General features: G+C 32.4%; 1 protein-coding gene across 3 annotated transcripts in view; it reads right to left on the bottom strand.

Moving 5' to 3' along the window:
• The window catches only part of LOC106460869 (thyrotropin-releasing hormone receptor-like), a 25,129-nt gene that overhangs the window by 1,340 nt on the left and 15,640 nt on the right, over nt 1-8,149 (bottom strand). The gene's annotated exons all lie outside the window — the stretch shown is intronic.

Genomic DNA, 8,149 nt, shown 5'->3' with positions numbered 1-8,149 from the left:
GGATTCGAACCGGCGACCCGCAGATTGCCCTAACCACCTGGCCATGCCGGGCCCGAGTCGAAATACTGACTAAAGTAAAACCCGAAAGGAAATCACTACGTTAACTGATTTTGAACATGTCAACATGAGCTACATGTATGCGTATTTGGTGTTTGGAAGATGAGGATTTCAAAGTCAAAAACAGTCTCAAAAAAATGAGTGACGGGGATTCGAACCGGCGACCCGCAGATTGCCCTAACCACCTGGCCATGCCGGGCCCTAAAAAGATAGTGATAGAAGTATTTTCAAACAAAAATAGCAGTATAATAATAGTTACGGCAATGTTAAATGTTGGTTCCACTGCATAATACCAGTGTCAACTGTTTAACATACAGATTTTGTCTATCAGTGCTTCACATGTACGTCTTGTTTTTAAGCAATTATTGTGACAAAATATTATTTCGTTTATTCAGAGATGCCAAATCTCAACTAATTCAACATCTTGAAGAACTCTAGCAGCAAACACACTGAATAAGGTTTCTAAAGTAACAGAACACGCTTTTTAGTATAACTTGCCAAATGAAAACATGATGTATGTAGTACTATATTATTTAGCACATTTATTTAGTTGTAAAAACATCCACATCGCACACTTCAGCTTAATGTATATAATATATTATTGATAAAAACTCAAAATTCGATAATAAAACATTGAATTCCTTTTTCTTACAAGTTATCTTTTGACCAGTGCTTCACATTGCTTTGATCCAACTTTTCGTGAATTCTAGGCAAAACATTTAAAATAGCTGCTTGGTTGTCAGTCATTTCAAAGATTACTCTGAGAAAAGTCTGTTTTAAACCAGATATTGTCTATTTCTTGTAACCGTATGTTAAAGTATGACGAAAATGTGACGAATTAAAATGTATATCGTGAAACCAACTCTCTTGGACGGTCTCATTATTGCTTGGTTTTAAATCATTTCAAAAATGTCTCGAGAAAAGTGCACAGTAAACCAGAAATTGACTATCATATTTTAAAGTTTGACGATAATATGACGAATTAAAAGTCGGTCATGAAATTAACTTTCTCGGATGGCTTCGTCTCCGTGGTCACCCCGTGGGTCAGTCGTAACTTTAAGGAATTAGAACCTTAAACTCCGGGGTTCGATTCCAGGCGGTGGATAGAGCTCATGTTTAGCTTCGAACTAAAAGAACAGTAACAACATCGTTTATGTGCTTCTAAAGGCAAAGTATATATAAGTTCTGGATGAGTATTAATTAGACAACAGAAAATTACAACATTTTTACTCAATCAGTTTAACCTTTACACAACCCGCACAATATTAGACAATAAAACGTGAAGAAATTACACATATCGCTGTTAGTTTTTTGAGAGAAAAAAAAGATAGCATGCGCACTGGAAAATTTCCAAAAGCCCTGTAAACATATCAATTACGGAAAAGCCTAGTATCATAAATTACTTATGTTAGAAATTGCGCTCTTTTATTATTTTTAAAACTTATTTATCACGTCCAAAGATTCGCATTTGTACTAAAAATGTCATTATATAAACGATGACAGAAACAATGGAAATGTTTGATCGTGATTAACAATGATTACGTTGTATAACTTTTCTGAAACCGTCTCATTCCTTATAGTTTGACTTTTGAAAAAGGTTTCTTCTGAAACATTTCATAACAATGAATTGGTTCAATCTACAGTAATTTTTTACAGCGAACAATTTTCGTAAAAGCCCTTTTTTTCATACACATAACTAGGCCTTTGTTGAGTGAACCTGGACGTGGACACATAAAACAATACTTTAAAGTCGTGCTGTGCCTGTCAACCAGCTGTAGTGGTCATATTTGTTCTGTACACGTAATCCCGAGATTAAAACACTTTTAGAAAAATTACACAAATATTAAACCTATGGAATCCTTCTCACAAGTGACAGCAACAATCTTCCTTGTACAACGTAACGGTGGAAAGCTGAGAATGCTGAATTACAAGTATATAAAATAAAATTCACGTTTCATCATGATTATATGTTTTACGTTTAATGTAGTGGAAAAAGACTAACATTGTTTCACTATGATAAGGAATACCAAACGTACGCCTTCGTCATGAATAATCAGCTCAAGTCAATTTTAAAGCCAACCGTGCTTACGTCATTACTGTCATTGAGCACTGTAAATAAAGATATTGAGCTAAAATGGTCTGTATATTATTATATCTTAAGACCATCGTTATTTTCTTAAGATAATGAGTGTCAAAATTGTTGATGGCAACTGATCAGAACTATTATGAATGAATGTGTAGAAAAATCAGTTATTATATATTAAATTATGTAAATTGGAATGTTTATAAACCTTTCATTTGTTACGCTGCAAAGAGCAATTCCAGAGAGCATTTTTGTTTCTGAATAAAAAGAATGTTTACTAACCAAATAAAAGTTACAGAATGAATCACAGAGTCAACGAAGACAGAAGATTGAATTACAGAAAGTTCGGGAAGGTTTTAGAAGATACCAAAAATATTGAAAAAAAAAAGTGTTTGGTTTGTTTTGTATTTCGCGCAAAGCTACACGAGGGCTATCTGCGCTAGCCATCCCTAATTTAACAGTGAAAGACTAGAGGGAAGATAGCTACCCACCACCAACAGCCAAATCTTGGGCTACTCTTTTATCAATGAATAGTGGGATTGACCGTCACATTATAACTCCTTCACGGCTGAAGGAGCGATCATATTTGGTGGAACCGCGATAAAACCCGCAGATTGCAATCTAGCGCCCTAACCACCTGGCCATGCCAGCCCCCCAAAAAGAGTCCTTTACAAGTTAGAAATTCCTAAACCTACAAGTAATTATTCATTATCGTACATAAAATCTTAGTTGTTGTTTTCTGAGCGCAAAGCTTCAAAATAGGCTATCTGCGTTCTATCCACCGTGAAGAATCGAACCTCAGATTTTAGCAGTTTAAGTCTTTAAGCTTTCCGCTGACCCACCGAGAAACTCCGTAGACGTATAGATGTTAAATAATTCGTTCTGCAACATATAAATGTATATTACACACAACTTTAAAAGAATAGCGGCACTCATTATCAGAAAATCAAATCAAATCGTGATATCATACATTTACATTTTTATGTTAAAGTGAATCGAAATGATCGTAAATGTCCTTCATTTAGTGAATACTGACTTCAAATCTACAAAAAATATATTTTTTTTACAAATTAATAAAGAACCTAATAATTCTAGCTCTGACTTAATGAATTGCTGTCTCCAAAATCTCAAAGAGAGCCGAAAACATCGAAACCGTAACTTCGAAAGAGCCTTCGTTAACCAATTAAGTTGTAACTATTTCTCAGGAAGCTTTTAAGTTTAAATATTCAACATTTAAATAAATCTGCTTTTGAGATACTGTCATAAATCGTTCATTCCAAGTGAACCTAATGAATTGTATTTCCTATGTAATAAGATGTTGACTTTATACATTCATGTCACCTTCCAAATTCCTCCCAAAATTGTGTTTTCTTTACGATAAATTGGGAAGTTTTTAGTAATAAATTTTCAATTCTATGCTCTTGAAAAACCTAGGTTATTCAATATTTACAACCAGCAAAAACACTATATATATACAACTAAAATAATTTGAAATAACATTTGTGTAATAAATTTATATGTACAATTAAAATGAATACAACGCTAAAATCATTACATAATAAATAGTTATTGAAACAGGGACTAGTCGCACTTATATAACTTTGAAGGAAATATGCCAATAATTCTTAAAAATTGTGCCAAAACAGTAGCCACCAAACACACATAGAAAATATACAAAGGGTTGAGTACAATTTGAATATACAAATCAGTAAGTCATGTGACGACCACAGCTCATATAAAGTCGCGATGGTACGAAATGTATAAAAACTACAAAAAACATATCTGTGAACTTACCTATGTATTTTTCGCGATCGGACTGTTTAAACGGGTGCCGGAAAATGAACGAACTCATACATTAGATGGATTATGGAAAGTCAGCAGTGAGGTGTGGTATGCTTTACGACGGTGCATTTTGTATGAAACTACGGCCGTTGGATACAGCATGACCAAACGTGGCGACATGGACTATATCTACGTGGTGAGACTCCAAAATCGTTTTTATATAACATACTCAATCTCTGTATAGTAAGTGTTTCTTGTTTCTTTTTCTATTATTATGTTGGTAACCTAACATTCAAAGAGAAATATAAAGAGGGAATAGATTATTCAAAACGTGAGTTTCGTAAGATTTCACAACTTCATGTATTTTTTACACTGAAAAGAAAATGATGACTGTCTGTGTTGAGGAGAAACGAAATTTCGTTTTAATCCATGGCACCAAATGTTCGATTTTCTTTACGTAACTTCTCACAGGAAGAATAATTCCTCATAAATATTCACGCGCAAGAAGATATCCAGGCAGACATCAAATCGCACATTTAACGAGAGGAGTACTTAGACTCACTAGCGTATTACACGAGAAATGAGGCTAAATTTCTTCTTTTATGTTTTGTATTTGCATTAAAACCCATTTTTAGTAAGATCAGTTTTGAAAAAGCTGCAACGAATATTTTTTTAACCATGCAAGTAGTATATTAATGGTAAAAACAAAACGTTGCTTTTGTACCCCATTTTACCAAACTGAATGAAAATGGGGTTGAGTGTGTTTTATAAAAACTATTTTGGAGCCTTCTTACGTCTATACAGACCAAGTCGCCACGGTCGGTCATGCAATATGTGACGGCTGTGAATTTTGACAAACCACTGCAACGTATTTTCCATTGCAAATTGCTCCATCGTAAGGTTGTCATGTAAAAAGCACAGTATTAGTCTTTGAATATTTTTAATAAGGCATCTAATGCACGAGAACGACGGTTTGCCAGCACCAATTTCAGCAGTATAATCGCATAGAACCCTTAGGATCTACATCAAACACTTGCACAGTACGTCTTTGTGTGGAATAGCTTAAATACTCGTTTTCATTCTCCAACTGTTTTGAGATATGTGACGGTTGAATGGAAGCAGCTCTTATACATGTGACTTCTGTCGCTTTTCCAGACGGATACCATTCTTTATTATGTTGACAACTACTGCTTCAGTCACGTAGATGACTCATGTCACTGACCTTTGTTATAAAACGCCGCACCTTTCTTAACATGGCTAGGGTATGACTTGTTTCAGGTCTCTTTCTAGATGGTCCAGGTGCCCCAAGTTAATTGGCACTCCTTTGTCTCCCAATGCTATTAAATACAAAGGATATTCCTGTGCTGGAAATTCTAGGTCCACGATATAAACACATCCTTATCATATTAGTGTATGAATACTTTTTTGCCGGAAATGACTGTTACATACATTTCCTAAAAAAGGTCAATTATCGGTGGCATCGCACTACTTACGAACGATAAACAATGCTAAAATGTAGATCTGATACATTTCATTCCACTGCAGCTTTATATTAGCCGTAATTGTCATGTCGCTTAATGATTTGCATTTTCAAAATTGTTTTAATATAATGTACTCAACTCTATGTAATGCATGGCGTCAGTTTCATTTATGATATGATTGAATACACAAATCTGTGAAATAAAAAGCTAAAAGCTAAACAAATCAATTTTTTTACGTAGTTAAAACCATTATTCATAAGAATTAGCGTGAGTTTGTTTAAAAAAGATAATTTAATCAACTGAAAACTATAATTTCAAGCAATATTAGCTTTCATTAGTTTCAGTTAGACAGAAGATATGAAAATATCCATTTATACATCTATAGACATAAATGGATAAAGACCAGATGGACAGAATAGAGAAAGAAATAACAGAAGAAGAGTGGGCGCATAAATATATATATATACGTAACTTTGACACATATAGAGACAGACAAGGAATGAAAGAATGATGTGTACAGATATTAAAAATGATAAGCATAAGATAAGAAAACGGTAAAGAGAAAGAGGAGAAGGCAGACAGAAAAATAAAGTGAGTGAAAAAGACTAATGAGAGATATGACAAGATAAATAGGTGGCAAACACAGAAATATATAAGGGAGGCAAACAGATTGGAGAAGTTGACAAAAATAAAAATAAGTGATTAGGACAGCAAAGATAAACAGATACTGTGCTCAAGAAAGGCTTAAAAACAAAGAGATGGAAAAGAAGTAAAATTAGAATGGAAAATATAGATGGGTGCAAGGACACAGTTAAACAATGAAAAGAGAAAAATGGAAATATAAAATAGCTAAAAATAGCTAGACTCGTGAAGAACTGAAATAGGAAAATGCATACAATAAATAATTAAAACAGATAGGTACAAAAGCTACATATAGTAAATATAAAAATAGATAGGTTTAAAAGGTATATGTATATGTACAATAAATGCTAAAGACAGAGAGTTATAAAATTTAAATGTAATAAATAACAAAGAGAACGGGATAAAAAGGTAGATAAAATTAAAACAAATTAATAAACATGTTTAAAAGTTATATACATTAAATACTAAAGGTAGAGAATATAAGTTATATATAAAAAGAATATTAAAGGCAAAGAGGTATAGCAGATAGATGTAATAAATATTAAAGACACAGAGGTTAAAAATGTACAAATATTAAAGACACAGAGGTTAAAAGGTACAAATATTAAAGACACAGAGGTTAAAAATGTACAAATATTAAAGACACAGAGGTTAAAAAATGTACAAATATTAAAGACACAGAGGTTAAAAATGTACAAATATTAAAGACACAAAGGTTAAAAAAGGTACAAATATTAAAGACACAGAGGTTAAAAAAGTACAAATATTAAAGACACAGAGGTTAAAAAATATATATCTTTGTCTTTACTATTTATAACGTATATTTTCTATATATCTTTGTCTTTAGTATTTCCTTTACATATTCTATACCTTTCTGTCTTTGTTACTTATTATACACATACCTTTTAAACCTGTCCGTTCTTAGTATTTATATATATATATCGGAAACCTCTGAGTCTTTAATATTTGTACCCTTTAGTATTTATTACGTATATTTTCTATATATCTTTGTGTTTGTTTATTTTTTATTTATTTTTTGTTGAATTTACGCATAGCTCCTCGCGGGCTATCTGTTCTAGTAATCTATAATTTAACAAGTGATAGACAAGTGGAAAGAAAGTTAGTCAACACTATTCCCTAACAGCTCTTGGGCTACACTTTACCAGCGGAAAGTGAGATTGACGGTCACATTATAACGCTCCCACAGCTAAAATGGTGAGCTAGTTCGGTGATGGAATTCGAACCTGCGGTCTGCAGAGTGTGAATCGACCACCCTAATCACCAGGCCACTAAACACCGAGAAGTTTAAAAGTTTTCTATAATAAATAACACATAATAATGAACAACAAAGACACAGAGGTGTAAAAGGTATATAAAATAATTGTTTAACACAAAAAGGTATAAAAGTATATATTATTAACAATAAAGACAGGGAAGAATAAAAGATACACATACTACATGATAAAGACGGAAAGGTGATAAAAGGTATATACAGAGGATAAATTAAAAACAGAGTAGTTGAAAAGGTACATATAATGAATGCAGAGAACTATAAGAAATATGTAAAAGAAGCATTAGAGACAAATGGTTTTAAACCATGTGTAAAAATACTAAAAACAAAGAGGTATTAAAAGGTACTTGTAATATAGACACGGAGATATAAAGGGTGTATAAAATAGAAACAAATGCCAGAGGTGTTTAAAAGGTATATATGATAAATACGGAGAGGTGTAAATAGTACATAAAATAAGTACTGAAGAATGAGAGGTTTAAAATATATATAGAATAAACAATAAAGTTAGAGAGGCATAATAGTCATATGTAACAAATACTCAAGCTAGAGATGTTGTAAAGGTATATATAATAATAATAACCACAGAGATGTTGAAAACGTATATATATAGTAATAATAAACACAGGGATGTTGAAAAGGGATATATAATAATAACAATAACCACAGAGATGTTGAAAACGTATATATATAGTAATAATAAACACAGGGATGTTGAAAACGTATATATAATAATAACAATAACCACAGAGATGTTGAAAACGTATATATATAGTAATAATAAACACAGGGATGTTGAAAACGTATATATAT

The sequence above is a fragment of the Limulus polyphemus genome, unplaced genomic scaffold (assembly GCF_000517525.1).
Source record: "Limulus polyphemus unplaced genomic scaffold, Limulus_polyphemus-2.1.2 Scaffold851, whole genome shotgun sequence".
Lineage (NCBI taxonomy): Eukaryota > Metazoa > Arthropoda > Merostomata > Xiphosura > Limulidae > Limulus > Limulus polyphemus.
Note: the sequence above shows the minus strand (reverse complement) of the source record. Positions and strands in the feature narration are given on the sequence as shown.